The 15,947-nt window shown below is 33.8% G+C and overlaps 1 pseudogene; it reads left to right on the forward strand.

Moving 5' to 3' along the window:
• LOC121492730 overlaps positions 1–15,947 on the forward strand; it is a 68,248-nt pseudogene that overhangs the window by 3,946 nt on the left and 48,355 nt on the right.

Below are 15,947 nucleotides of genomic sequence, written 5' to 3' on the forward strand. Positions count from 1 at the left end.
AATGAGATATTTCAAGAGTTTGTTTTGAATTTTATTCATTAGTTGAATAATGTCATAATAAATTTCATAATTAACAATTTAAAAATATATATAGTAATAAAATAGCAGGAAAAAACCTGAGAAATTATGTATATCGCCAAGAATGTTGAGCAAATAGAAAAGTAAATGACACAACAGAAAAACGTAAAAGGATTAGAGAACAAAGCTATAATACCTCACAAAGGAGTTCAAAGGAGTTCCAGAAAGAGATCAGTGATAAATTACAGGTTAGAGAAAACATCAAACAAGCAGTAAAGAACATTTTCTAAGTTATAGAGAGACTTGAATCATTAGAACAAGAGACAGGCTGGTCTCAAGCAGGGTAAATTGAACGAGACCACCCTGCCACATAATGCCAAATTTTCAGAAAATTCTGACATCTATCAGAGTTTGGATAGTATAAATATGCAAAAGAAATAAGTTGGAATGGTATGAGAACTGCTATCAGACAAACCAAACATTAGGGAAACAATGAACTAAAGATCTTAAAAAAATTATTTTGAACTTAAAAGTCAATGTCTATCCAAAAAAACTCCAAATATGTGAAAACAAATCAAAATACCCTGACATGTAAGGCTCATATAATTAACTTCTAAAGAACTGCAGAGATATTGAATTATGATATTGTATACCTGAAAGTAGTGTGACATTATTTGTCAACTATACTCAAATAAAAAAGAAATTCAATATTTATCCAACTTTAAAGCATATAAAAATAAATAAAGAATACTTTTCAAAAGGAGAGAAAACTGGAAAGCAGAATATGTGGGTTACATAAAAACAGAAGACATAAAAGGGGAAATGAAAAGAAATCCCATGATGATGGTGTTGAAATATTCCTTACAGTAATCATTCTAAGTTAGAAGAAGAATATAATAAAGACTTCTGCTTTAAAAAGAAATATGCAATAAAATAAATTGCATTTGACTAGATACTCTAGAGTCACATTCTAGGGGTAAATATGGGTAAAGAAAGCATGTTTCTTTTCTCAGCAAGGTAGAAGGAAAAAAAAAAAAAGCAACTGGACTGCCAGGGAGGAATGGCATAGTATAGTAGATACTAAATACTATTTTTTTTCATACTAAATACTATTATAGCTAAGCATAATCTGCATGCCAATGTGTCCCATCTTGGGGCTGCTTGCCCTTGGCCTCTACAAATGGATTCAGAATTTCCTGATCTCTATGGCACGCAAACACAAATACACATAAGCCACTGATTTCCCTTTCCTTTTCTGGTGGAGAAAATAATTGTTACAAAGAATAAATAGCTATTGTTAAAAACATTGACTGAAGTTTGCACTCCAAAATACTTACTAATTATATATAAACAAAAGGGAAAATAATTGTCAAAATACATCAGTGCAAACTATCCTGACAGTGTACTTAATGTCAAAATCTGCAAAGTATTTGTACTAAATATGAGCCTGGAATGCCAAAAAAAAAAAAAAAAAGATAGTTAAACTAAGGAATTAATGTATACTTCTTTATAAAACAAAACATGAGTTTAAGTCTAGAAAAAGATAAAAGGTTTTGTCATTTCAAATGGGAAAATACAGTGAGAGTAGGCCAAAGGGCCATGATGATTTTAGGAAATGGTGGACTGGCAAAATTCAAAGCTGTACTGAGACAATAATAAACTGAATTGACACAGCGCTCAGAAGTATAAATCTTAGAATCTCAGAACACAAATTGATATTGCAGACAACTCTTAAGATTTTTCTCTGTAAATTGATGTCACTCAAAGTTTTATACTTAAATTTCTCTTGTTTGAAGGCCACTAAATTACACATTCAGCTATTTCAGGCTAAGAGAAATGTAGGATATATCTATTTTATTTTATTTATTTTATTTTATTTTATTATTTTATTTTATTATTTTATTTTATTTATTTTATTTTATTATTTTATTTTATTTTATTTTATTTTATTTTATTTTATTTTATTTTATTTTATTTTATTTATTTTATTATTAGAGAAAGAGAGCACTAGCAGGGGTAAAGCAGAGGGAGTAGACTCCGCTGAGCAAGGAGCCTGATGCCCGGCTCAACCCAAGGACCTTGGGATTATGACATGAGCTGAAGGCAGATGCTTATCCAACTGAGCCACCCAGGCACCCTGTATCTAACCTTTAAAAAAACTGTTAAAATCTCAGAGACTGGGAGAAAATTGAGAGTTTATAGTAGGCAGTCTCTAAGAAGGTCCCCAGTGATCCTTGTTTCCTGGTATTCGTGTCCTTGTGTGGTCTCTTCTCATTTAGTGTACTCAGGTCTTACTGACACACTCTAATGAAAAGAATATGACAGATGTAATGTTATATTGATATGGGAGAGCTTGGTTCTTGTCTCACAGAGTCGAAGAATGAATCCCACAGACAACAGAGAGTGAGCAAAGTGACAGAAGTTTATTAAGCAGAGATACAGAGAAAAGTTTATTAAGCAGAGATACAGAGAAAACTCTCAAAAGCGAGAGAGGTCCCAACAGGGTTGCCACTGAGGGTTTTCATGGTCTCTCTTTTATAGGAAACTGACCAGGGAATTTGGTACATTTTTTTGTCAATATCAGGGTGGATATTTAGAACAAACATGGTGGACTTGTAACTATCATTATAACAAATAAGATGTTTTTGTGAATATCCTGAGCCCAAACAAGGTGTTCCCTACTCTCTGGCTAATATCTCCTCCATAACATTTCTCTACATCTAGGATTTCTGTGAGCCTAGTCAAGTAGCCCATGGTCTTGAGATTCTTGTACCATCTTGCTTTGAACAGGGATTTTGGGTAACACCTTAATGACATATTTCTGTGATTACTTAGTAACCAGGAAAGGGTGGGTTACTCCCTAACATTTTGGATCTAGGAAGCCAGGTTTATTATTTCTGTTTTTACTGTCTTATCTCTGTTTCCTTGGGATGGGTAGGAGCCTGACTCTCGGGCCTCTCTCTTATCTTTCCCCGCCTACCCTGATGTGCCCCTAACTCGTTCTTGCATCAACAGCATTTACCAAGATTAGGCCAAAAAAACATGTGGCTTCCATATTGACAATCCTCTAAATCTCTTGGATTCTTCATGGTAGGGGAAAGAAGTTGTCATTTTGTGAGTTCTCCACCTATGGAGAGGCCCAGGTGGCATAGTAAAGAAATGAGCTCCTGAGTCTAAAAGTCTGCAAGGAACAGACACATGCCAACAACTGTTGAGTGACTTTGGAAGACAATTCTTTGGCTACTGTCAATCTTTCAAAGGATGCATCATTGGCCAGCAGCTTGACTGCAAAATCATAAGAGATCTTGAACTAAATGTACCTGGCTAAATTGTGCTCAGATTCCTTGTTCACACAGATACAGATAATAAATATTTGTTTTAAGCTGTTAAATTCTGGAATAATTTGCTACTCAGCAATAGATAATCAATACAGGGTCCATAAGAGAGTCATAACTGTGATTGTTTTTGATGAAAATATTTGTTAGTAAATATTAAAACAATTAAATAACAGTAAGTTTGATTTGCAGTTATAATTGTAATTAAAGGATTACATTTAAATATTTCTCTTAATGTAATACTATACTTTTGCCCTGCATCCTATGCTTACAGATTTATATGTGGAGATGCAAGTTTTAATTACTTAACTGGTTCTCCTTATCTTATGAATATATAATAATTTAAGTCTTTATACTTTAATGAGGAATTTTCATCTTTATGCATGTGTTTTGTTCTCAAGGGATTTTTCTACTTTACTACTTTTTTTTGGACATTATACAAACACATGGGCATATTTATATAATATGCATACACATGCACCACTAGGAAAAGCACAGTCTCCATATCTTTTTAAATTAAGGTATGTTGTAATCACTTGGCATTTTATATGGAAAGATATTAAGCACATTGAATTGCTGCTGCTTTGTTAGTATATTTAAGTAACTCAGTGTAATAACAAGAATATTCAAAATTCTAAAATATACACTATAAAACCCAGTGGATTTAAGAATTTGTATGCCAGTTTTCTCCCATAAAAATAATAAACTCAATACAAGAAACATAAGCCTGCCACAAAACATGTATGACAATAATTCAACATTACATGGAGCTTCACATAATAGCTCTATGTTAACGTTTTAGAGATGTTAATTGAAATCAAGCAGCAGGTAGTTATAAGCCTGCATTATATCATATTGTTTACTATTATATAGTAGATAATCATTTGTCTAACAAGCATTTTTATTAATATCTTCTGTGTTTGCTATTCTGTTTAGCATTGAAGGAATTAAGAAAATATTTACCCTTATGTGCCTTCTTTGCTATTAAATAATCACATTCTATTTAAATATCCTTGAGATAATTGAATATTTAATGATAGAATATTTTTATGACCAAACCTGTGCATTTCAATTAAACACTAATTAAAGAGAAACAAAGAAAAAAGTCACATAATTAGATTAGCAAAAAGTCAACTACATTGACTTTTTTCTTTTTTCTTTTTTTTTAAATTTTTTTTCTAAGACTTTATTTATTTATTCATGATAGACAGGGAGAGAGAGAGAGAGAGAGAGAGAGAGAGAGAGAGAGAGGCAGAGACACAGGCAGAGGGAGAAGCAGGCTCCACACCGGGAGCCTGACATGGGACTCAATCCCAGGTCTCCAGGATGGTGCCCTGGGCCAAACCGCTGAGCCACCCAGGGATCCCCATAGATTGACTTTTTTCTTAGAAAATTTATTTAAACTCACCCATAATTACTTCAAACTGCCCCTCCTAATGTATTTCTGATAACATATTTGACAAAAACATTAAAAACATTTGTTTCATACATACATACAATACTCTGTATGTATGTAAATATGCAGCTTAATGAACCTATACGAAGTGAACATATTTAGGTAATCTCTGTAGATAGATAAAATAGAGGACACTGCCAGCTTTCCAGAATCCACCCTCATTTCCCCTCAAAGCTCTTAAACCACTCCCCACACAACCCAATCCCAGTCGTAAGTCCCAAGACAGAGAAATTACTTTTGACTACCATTATGATTGTAAGATTTATTCTTATTATTTATCAGAATTGAACTCATTTTATGTTTTTTAAGTATTTTATTTATTTATTTATTTGAGAGAGAGAAAACACAACAGGGGTAGTGGCAGAGGGGGAGGGAGAAGCAGGCTGAGCCCCGAATTTAATTCATTTCAGTTGAAGTATATCACACCTATTTATACACCTATTTATTTAGTCATTTCATCCTTGATGGGCATTTCAACTTTTCCTAGTTTTAGATATTACAAATAAAGCTGCTTTGAGAATTCTTGTATATCAATTTTGGTACCCATTTATAAGCATTCTGTTGTGTGCAGGCCTGGGAGTAAAACTGCTAGTTTACAAGATCAGCTTAAGTAGATATTGCCAAAACATTCCCAAAGTCACTGTACTAATTTATATTCCCACCAAGCATTGTAGGACACCATTTGATTCTAGTCCTTTTCAACATTTGGTGTTGTCAGTCTTGTTAATTGTAGTCATTCCTATGAATGTATACTGGCATCTCATTTTTATTTCAATTTACATTTACTTCATTATTAAAGAGATTGAAACCCTTTCCTATAATTTGTAATTTATTGGGCATTTAATCAAACATATAATTTATCGGGCATTAGGGTTTGTGTATGTATATATCTATGGCGGTGGGGGAGGAGCATTATCTTTCTTTTACCAGTTGATTTATAGAAATTCTTTCTGTAACCTTGTTAATGTGTTCTTTCTTTTACATGTATTGTTAACACTTTGATTCTGTAGTTAGCTTAGTCATTCATTTAATGGGTTTTCTGATTAACAGATTTTAAAATTCAATGTATTAGAGTTCAACAACTTTTCCCATTATCATTTTTTTTACCTGTATAAGAAAATTTTGCCTGCTCTAAGGTCATGATTAATTTCACATCTTATTTTCTAGACCAGTGGTTCTTAAACAGGTATGATGTCACACATACACACACATACACACCTGTCTGGGTACATTTGGCAATATCTGGGGATACTTTTGACTATCACACCCAGGGATTTGTGCTATTGACATCTAATGGGTAGAGTTCAGGGTTGGTACTAAATATCCTTCAATAAATAGGGTGATCCCATAACAAATAATTATCAAGTCCAAAATATAAATAATGCCACTGCTGAAAAATATCCCTCTAAATTCTGTATTTTTGTATTTATTTTAAAAAAACTGTCTGGATTTTATGTTGTCCTTGGATACCTTTTGTTTCCCCCTATGAATATACAGTCAATTATTGAGAAAACCCTCCTTTCTCTATGTCTCTAAAGCTTCAACTCTGTCTTAAAGCAAGTGTTTGTATATTGGAAGGGGGCTGTCTCTGAACCTCCAAACTTTTCTGTTTGTCCACTTGTGCAAGCCTAGACCCATGACAATGTATTGATTACAAGAGCTTTATTAAAAAGATTTTAGAGCAGCCTGGGTGGCTCAGCGCTTTAGCACTGCCTTCAGCCCAGGGCGTGATCCTGGAGTCCCGGATCAAGTCCCACATCATGCTTTCTGCATGGAGCCTGCTTCTCCCTCTGCCTGTGTCTCTGCCTCTCTCTCTCTCTCTCTGTCTCTCCTGAATAAATAAATAAAATCTTAAAAAAAAAAAGGTTTTATATGTTGTAGGGTATGTCTCTAAACTTTTCCTTCTTTCACACATCCTCCCCCTTATTTCTTTTTCTTTTTTTTTGAATCCCCCTTATTTCATTTCTTGTTCTCTCTTCTTTTCTCTTTGTCATGGCTTTCCCTTCCTTCTTCTTGAATGTCTTTATTCCTTTCTCATTTTCCACTTACTTGATGTGAATTGTAAAATCAGTTAGTCACTTCAAGAAAGCTGGGATTATATTTGGCGTTCCGCTGTTTCCATAGATCAAATAGGAGAAGTTGGTATATTTCAATAAGAATATTTCCATGAAAAAAAAAATCTTTCCATGTTTGTAGTATTTACCTTCATTGAAGTGTTCTTCAATTTTTCCTAGGACTGCTTTAGAGTTTTATTTGTCACAGACTTCCACTTCTTTTGTTATTCCCACTTACAGACCTTGGAAATTTTATTTTATTTTTTTAAAGCTTTATTTATTTGAGAAAGAGAGAGACGGAGTAACAGGTATCCCACTGAGTGTAGTGTCTGATGCCTATGCCAGGCTCAACCTCACAACCCTGAGATCATGACCTGGGTGGAATGAAGTAAGACACTTAAACTAATGAGCCCCAGACCCTTGGAATTTTTCAATTTGTATTGAAACATCATCATTTGCCATTGCAACTGTTAACTGTATGATATTAGGATATAAAAATATAATTCATTTTTATATTGACTTTGTATCTAGTTACCTTACAAAAATGCTCATTAATTCTGATATTTCACCTATAGATTCTTTTTTGTTTACTTTGTATACAACCATTAAGACCAGATAACAACTCCTAAAAGTGTTATTCCTTCCTTTGTGAATATTAGCTCTTTTTTTCTCTTTCTTGTCTTGTTGTAGCTGAAAGGTTCTAATCACCAGTTCCAGAATGTGTGGGGAAAGTGGTTACTCCACACCATCAAGCAATTTAGTGTTGGGAAAGAGTATGAAGCTTCCATGACATCTCCAGACCTGCCATTTTCCCCAAATCTGTACATGTTAATCAACTCAGAAGCTCTCTGAACCCTATCCTATTGAATTTTTATGGAGACTTCATTACACAGGCATGGTTGATTAAATCATTGATCATTGGTGATTGATTCAACCTCCAGCCACAGAAATGCCAAAATTTTAGGAGCTCTCTGCTAGAAATGGGGAGAAAGACTAAGTCTATATTCTTTATAAATCACAATATGACATAGGTCTAGTAGAATTCTGAGCTGAAATATGTATGGTCATCTTTTTCTTGTTCCTGATAACAGATAGAAATAATTCAATATTTTACCATTAAATTCGTTGTTAGATTTTCACAACATTTATTAGATTTTAACATTTCTTTTCTATTTATGATTTGCTGTGTTATTTTAAATTACAAGTGGATTTAGATTTTATCAAATCCTTTTAAAATATCCATTGAAAGAAACATGAAGGTTTCTTTACTCTGTTAATGTAATGAATTACATTGTTGTTTTTATAATTAAATTACAACATTTCTGGACAAAAATCCACTTTCATATGGTATATTATCCTTTTGTATATGATGGATTTCCTTGCTACTTTTAAAAGTATTTGTGAATCTATGTACATAAATATCTTTCTCTTAATGTCATGTTTGTTATATAGATTATGGTGGCAAGACAGAATGAGCTGAAAAGTGTTTTTTTTTTCTCTCTTCTATGGTATGGTTTTATGTTTGACTGATCTTACTACTTTTTAATGTTTGTTTGAAATCATAAGGGAAATTAATTGTGCCTTGAGTTGTCTTTGTGAGAATTTTTTTTTTTTTTTAAGTTTCACTTTCTTCAATAGGTATTGGGTTAACCATGCTATGTATTTCTTAGTCCGGTTTTTTTGTTTTTGTTTTTGCTTTTGCTTTTTTTGTTTTGTTTTGTTTGTTTTTGTTTTTTAAGAATGAATGAGCAATTTTATCTAAATTTTCAAATTTATTAGTATAAAATAGTTCAAAATCTCTACTCTTCATTTTTAATGACTATAATATTTGTAGTGATGATCCTCTTTACTATTAATCACTCTTGTCAGCAGCATTTTTATCATTTTTTTTGTCTTAAACTAATTTTAATAGAAATTACCCTATGTTGTATATTTATCTTCTATCCTATACACTTCTGGGATTATCTTTATTATTTTCTTCCTTATTCTTTTTTTGTTTTCTGTATCTTGTGTATTTTGACTTATTCAGAGAGATGCTTAAAATAGTTTTTACACTGTCTTCTTACATGTATTTAAGGATATTTCTTCTTAAGCACAGTTTAACTACATTTACTAATTGTTATTGTTTGTTATCTTTTTAAAAGACTATTTAAGAGACAAGGAAAGAGAGAGAACAAGTAGGGAGAGGGACAGAGGGAGAGAATCTCAGATAGATCCTGTGCTGAGAATGAAGCCTGACAAGGGGCTCTTTCTCACAACCCCATGATCATGACCTGAACCAAAAAGCCAAGAGTTGGACACTTAACTGACTCAGCCACCTGGGCATCTCTTATTATCTGAGATTTTAGAAAGGTATAGCTTAATTTATAAACTTAAAAATTACCATTTTCCACTAACTTCTAGCTCAACTCCACTATGAGTAGAAGACGTATTCTGTAAGACCTTAGTATAAAAATAATTTAAATTTCCTTTATAGATTTAGTGAGGGATGCCTGGGTGGCTCAGTGGTTGAGCATCTGCCTTTGGCTCAGGTAGAGATTCCAGGGTCCTGGGATCAAGTGGCACATCGGGCTCCCCGGAGGGAGCCTGTTTCTTCCTCTGCCTGTGCCTCTGCCCTTCTGTGTCTCTAATGAATAATAAATAAAATATTTTAAAAAATAATAAATAAAAAATAAAAATAAGTGTTTAGGATATATTATAGATACATAAAAATTTAGACTCACTATATCTTCTTGCTTGGTTGATCCCTTTACCATTAGAAAATGTTTCTGTTTATCTTTATTAATGCTTCTTGCCTTATGTTGTGATGCTCTGATATTGTTATAGCTAAATCACCTTCCTTTTGGTTCATATTTGCATGGAATATTTTTCTCTCCTTTTTAGTCTTTCTGTATTCATATTTTATATTACCTTGTAAGCCTCATATAGTTCGACTTTGTTTAGTGCAATACATTTTGACAGTTACTTAATTGGAGTATTCCTACTATATTGCAACCATGAACTTGTTTTACATTTAATGTAAATAATGATGAGTCTGAATTTACTACCGTACTATTGATTTGCTATTTGCAGTAAGCATTTATGTCACTTTTTTTTTCTTCTATTAGTATCTTTTGTGTTACTGACCTATTTTACCAATCTATAGAATCTTCTCTTTTAGTTTAGGTAATTTTATTCTTCTTTTAGAATCCTAGAAATTATAACACAAATCTTTGAATTAAAGCAGTCTAACATAAAACAGTATAGAAATTGATTCCCAGGCAATGCAAGTTCTTTTTTTTTTTTTTAAAGACTTTATTTATTTATTGAGACAGAGAGAGAGAGAGAGAGAGAGAGGCAGAGACAGAAGCAGAACAAGCCTGACGTGGGACTCGATCCCGAGTCTCCAGGATCACACCCTGGTCTGCAGGCGGCGCTAAACCGCTGCACCACCGGGGCTGCCCACATTGCAAGTTCATTAGGAATTTTAACTCTTATTTCTTTAAAGTTATTTATTTTTTTCTTTCTCCCACTGTTTCTGCCTGATACTTCTCAGTCTTATTGTTGCTTTGTTAATTATGTCTTTTTTTTTTAAAGCCAGCTGCTTAGTTTCCTTGTCTTTTTTTTTTTTTTTTTTGCATTTTTAAAAAATTGGTATATTTAGATATATTTTCTTTGTATTGATTCCACTTGGGGTTTATTAAACTTTTTGAAACTGTGGCTTAATGTCTTCTATCACTTTCAAAAAATGTGCCTGGTTTCTTTTCTCATATTGCCACTTCTCATATACTTGCTTCTATCCTTCTGGGTTTCCAAAAAAATATTAATACCAAGTTTCTTATATTCAACTTCTTCATTTTTTTAAGATTTTATTTATTTATTCATGAGTGACAGAGAGAGAGAGAGAGAGAGGCAGAGACACAGGCAGAGGAAGAAGCAGGCTCCATGCAGGGAGCCCGATGTGGGACTCCATCCCGGGTCTCCAGGATCACTCCCTGGGCCAAAGGCAAACGCTCAATCACTGAGCCACCCAGGGATCCCCTCAACTTCTTCTTTTCTGTATTTTACATTCATGTCTCCATCTAAAACTTGTCTATCATCATATATACTGATACTATAGTCCCCTTTTTTTTCTGTTTCTAATCTGTTGTTAAGCTTATTCTTTAGCTTTTAATTATAGGTACATTTTTCCCCCAGTTTTAGAATTATCACTTGATTTTTTTTAAGATTGTATTTAATCATGAGAGACACAGAGAAAGAAGCAGAGGCATAGGCAGAGGGAAAAGGAAAAGATGATGTGGGACTTCATCCTGGGATCACGACCTGAGCCAAAGGCAAAGGCTTAACCAATTTAGCCATCCCAATACCCCTCTACTTGGGAATATTTTTGAAGATTTTAATTATTTATTCATGAGAAACACAAAGAGAGAGAGGCAGAAACATAGGCAGAGGAAGAAGCAGGCTACCTCCAGGGAGCTTGATGCAGGACCTGATCTCAAGACCCCGGGACCACAACCTGAGTCAAAGGCAGATGCTCAACCATTGAACCACTGAGATTCTCCTCTACCTGGGATTTTTAATAAGAATTTTCTTCCTTGGTTTAATCTCTAACTTTTATCTAACCAGGCCCCTGTGCCATCTTATTTGTTGTTTCCTGGCTGCTCCTAACTTTCTTGGAAGCTTATGAATTGAATTATAAATTCAATGAATTGAATTCTAAAACTGGGGGCAGGGGGTGGATGGGAAAAGAGGACAGGAATTTGGAACCACTAATGTACTCCATTCTGTCAAAAATCAAGTGCAGCTAGCACTTGAATGTAATCGTGAACAGTAAGTGTATCAGTCCCTAGAGGCTATTGAAAGCTCAACTAAGTTTCTCAGTCCCTGCGAGCTACTTTCTGTTCAATTTTTTTAGCCACTTAATGCTGCATTTAATTGACAAATACCTTGAAGGAAAATACCTTAGGATGCTGGGCTCACTTCAGTCTCTTTCCTTACTCTTTGGGATCCTAGTTCCTCAAGTCCGACTTTTCTACTTTCTTCATGCTGGAAACACATGCACTTTGGTATATTTCTCTATGTTTTTGTATTTGTACTCGGAGAGAAAGAATGACAAATGTTTCTGGAAGTCAACCCAGTAGTTTGGCATATAAGTATACTATGTTATTCAACCAACAGATTGAACAGATTTTACAATTCTCAATTTCTTTTCATGATATAAAAAGAAAATTCCCTTATGAGAACTACAGATAATTTATGGGGAAGCTTTGAAACCCATTCTCTAAATTTATATTTCCCAGAAAACATCTATAAATAGGAACAATAAATTTCTATCAATCCTGAGACCAAAGAAATAAAAAGTAGCCATGAAGAGAATCTGGAATAATTTAATAATAAGCCAATTTGTATACCACTAGCTAAGAAAATTGTCAATGGTCAAAATCTGTTCTGTTGGCTTTATAGGTAGGTTTTCTAGAAAGCAAGCTATTGATTTATGAATATCTAATAGAATTGTTTTGGCACCAATACTGATTGTAGTTAAATTGGGATAATCTAGATATCGTGATTGTTTTCTAGTATGATTGTTTTCTAGTACTGGATAAATGTCTTTTTATTCGCATATGAATGAACAAAATATGCCTTGAGGATCAAGTTTGTTAAAGTTTGGTATTATTATTACTGTTGTTCCTCCACAAACAAATAAAAAGTATGATGTTCTCAAAACTAAAACAGAGCAAACACTGTAGATTAACAAACCACAAATTAGTTGTGAAAGAATTTTTGGTTTATATTCAAACTTACTTATTTTTAAAAAGTAAAATTAAGTAAATTTTAAGTAAAATTACTTAAATTATTTAAGTAATTTAAAAAGTAAATTAATGTTAAAGGATACATATATAAATTACAATTACATATAACTTTATAAGCATCAATTCAAAAATAGAAGTATCTTTTAAAAAACAAAAATAGAAGTACCTTTGTACTTTAAATTTCTCACCTGTGTATGATTAATAATTACATTATAATAATATATATGATATTTTGTTTTGCCTTGCTTGCCACGATTCTTCTCTTCCTTAGGAAGCAGACTGTTTACCTAGCCATAGTGTCATGTAACTGAGGCTGGGCCACCACTGGTCACTCACAAATCCATCCTCAGATATAGGTTTGGAGAGGATTCTTGACCCAAGCTGAGCCACTGCTTTTCACTTTCAACAGTTTCAATCATGAATGGACTCTCTGCCTCTGGACTGTTAGGTTTTGAATTCACAGTGCATCATGGAGAGAAATTTTGGAGACTCCAGGTGAAGGGGGTCTCCAAAATTGCCTGATCTCTGTCTTTTGCAGTACTTGTCTTAGATAATCTGTTCTTTAAATCTATGAATATATATATATATATATGTATATAATTCTTTAAAGATTTTATTTATTTATTCATGAGAGACTTACAGAGAGAGAGAGAGGCAAAGACACAGGCAGAGGGAAAAGCAGGCTCCATGCAGGGAGTCTGACGTGGGATTGATCCCGGGACTCCAGGATCAGGTCCAGGCGCTCAACCCCCTGAGCCACCCAGGCATGAATACACACACACACACACACACACACACACACACACACACATATATGAATATTTTATTTTAAATACATTTATCTTATATTTGTATTCAATTAAATTGGTTTATGTGAGTAAATCCAAAAAATAAAAAAAATTCTTAGCTACCTCAACAGGTAAAAATCTATTTCTCTTCTTTTTCTCCACAATCTGTTTTACAGACAACAGTCAGTTTAGTCTGATTAAAATATAAGTTTGCTTATGCCAAACCTATCTTCAAAACCATTGATTGTCTTCTTCTATTATTCAGTATAAAAATACAAGGCTGTAAAAAAGCTTCCAAGACCCTATGCAGCTTAGGCCCTTATTATATCTTAAGAGACTTCATCTCTTATTATTATTCTGCTTCTTCATCCATTAAAGCCACCTTGGTTGTTTTTTTTTTTTTTTTCTCTTTTTTTTTTTTTTTTTGCCACCTTGGTCTTGATGCTGTTTCTTGGAACAGGTCTCAGGACTTTGCATAAGCTGTCTTTTCTGTGCAGACATTTCTATTCATAGTTATCCATATGGCTTACTCCTGTACTTCCTTCAGATTTGTGCTCAAATATCAAAAAGGTCTAATTTGAGTATCACAATATCTTCAGATCCTAACATTTCTTTTTTTTTAAGATTTTATTTATTTATTCATGAGAGACGGACACACACACACACACAGAGAGAGAGAGAGAGAGAGAGAGAGAGGCAGGGACACAGGCAGAGGGAGAAGCAGGCTCCATGCAGGGAGCCCAATGTGGGACTCGATCCCCGGGGCTCCTGGGTCACGCTCTGAGCCAAAGGCAGATGTCCAACTGTTGAGCCATCCAAGTGTCCGGGACTCTAACATTTCATAAATGAAAATGTACCAAATAGAAAGAGTCCAGAAAGCTTTGAAAAAGACAGATAATATGAGACTTAGAAAAAAATGAATATCTTAAGAAAACATGAAGAAATGAAGAAGAAAGAAAAGAAAGAAAGAAAGAAAGAAAGAAAGAAAGAAAGAAAGAAAGAAAACATGCATGTATGCTCCTTGTCTTCCTTTAGTTTTTCTTGTCCCTTCAAGAAACTGGGACTCTATATCTCATGTACTTATAAGAGGAAAACTTTAAAGGCAATTGGATCTAAGCTTCAGGCTAATACTAATTCCCGGGAAACCAGACTTTAAATGAAGTTCACTGTGCGGGTTGGGTACTGTGAAGAGGAAGGTGATAATTTAAATTCTAACAAAATTTGTCTCACCCTAATTGCAGTGAGTTTCTGAATCCAATGTGATCATTTTTTTCAATTCCTGAGTGTAAAAGTAGAATGAGGTGTTTGGTACATAGTAGCATTCCCATATTGGCGACTTAACTTTTGGAGTCTAGTCAATTTGTGACAGGAAGGATATATTCATGCTCATAACAATGAAAAGAACAAAATGTTATTTTCCATCCCTGGGGAATTAAAGATTTTTGCAAACATCAAAAACTTGAAAATGCCAGCTCTGTGATTCATAGTCTATCCGTATTCTTTTTACTACTTTAATTACTGTAAAATACTAATAAATCTCTAATAATCAATTAGTAAACTTACTGAATAAGTCCAACAGTGCCTGCTATCTAGATATATTCTGCTTATTAGAACATGCAAATATATACCTTGGCACCTGGCATGCTTTTATTGATCTAGGAATTACATTTTCAATGGAACACAAATTAAAACAGAGTAGATTGCTTTCACCTGGAAGGAACTGCCTCTGAGATATTGTGCTTCTGGCATATTTCAGCCCTCTAGTTCTGTGCCATAATAGAGTTTTCAGGCCCATTATCTGATTTACCATCTTGTAGGATGTAGTATTAGTCCACGATATTGTTGATGTCATGTTGATCAAACCTGAAGTTATAACTCAATAACAGCATCAACAGACATTTATTATTTATATATTTAATATACTCAGTTAATTCTTAGTATAAACCCTATGAAAGAATTAATATTATATTCTTAATTGTCTTTGAGGGGAAAGTGTCACGGGGCTAGATGCCCCTAGTTATAGCTAAGAAGGAGCTGAGTGGAATCCGCCCCCGGCAGTCTGATGTCAAGCTGGACATTTATTCACTATGAATAACTAATAGTGAAGGCAGGGTTAGCAAATTCCCATTAGGCCATAATCAAAATGCACATGAAGAAAAGGGAAAATATATTTCTTAAAACTGTTAAGTATTCTCAATGGTCCTGAGTATGTGTACTGGTTTTCTGTTGCTATGAACACATACCTGAAAGCTTATAACAAGACAAACTTATCATCTGACAATTTCCCTGAGTGGAGAGTCTAGGAACAGCTTTTCTGGATCTTCCTCTTAGCATTTTACCAGGTTGAAATGAGAGTCCAGACAGTTCTGTGATTCCTATCTAAGGTTCAGGGTCTTCTTCTGAGCTCACAGTTTTTCAGCAGAAGTTGTCTCATAGCTGCATGATTGATGTCCCTGTTTTCTTGCTAGGTGTCAGTCAGTTACCATACTAGAGCCTAGAGCTCACCT

The sequence above is a fragment of the Vulpes lagopus genome, chromosome 6 (assembly GCF_018345385.1).
Source record: "Vulpes lagopus strain Blue_001 chromosome 6, ASM1834538v1, whole genome shotgun sequence".
In the NCBI taxonomy this organism is placed as follows: domain Eukaryota; kingdom Metazoa; phylum Chordata; class Mammalia; order Carnivora; family Canidae; genus Vulpes; species Vulpes lagopus.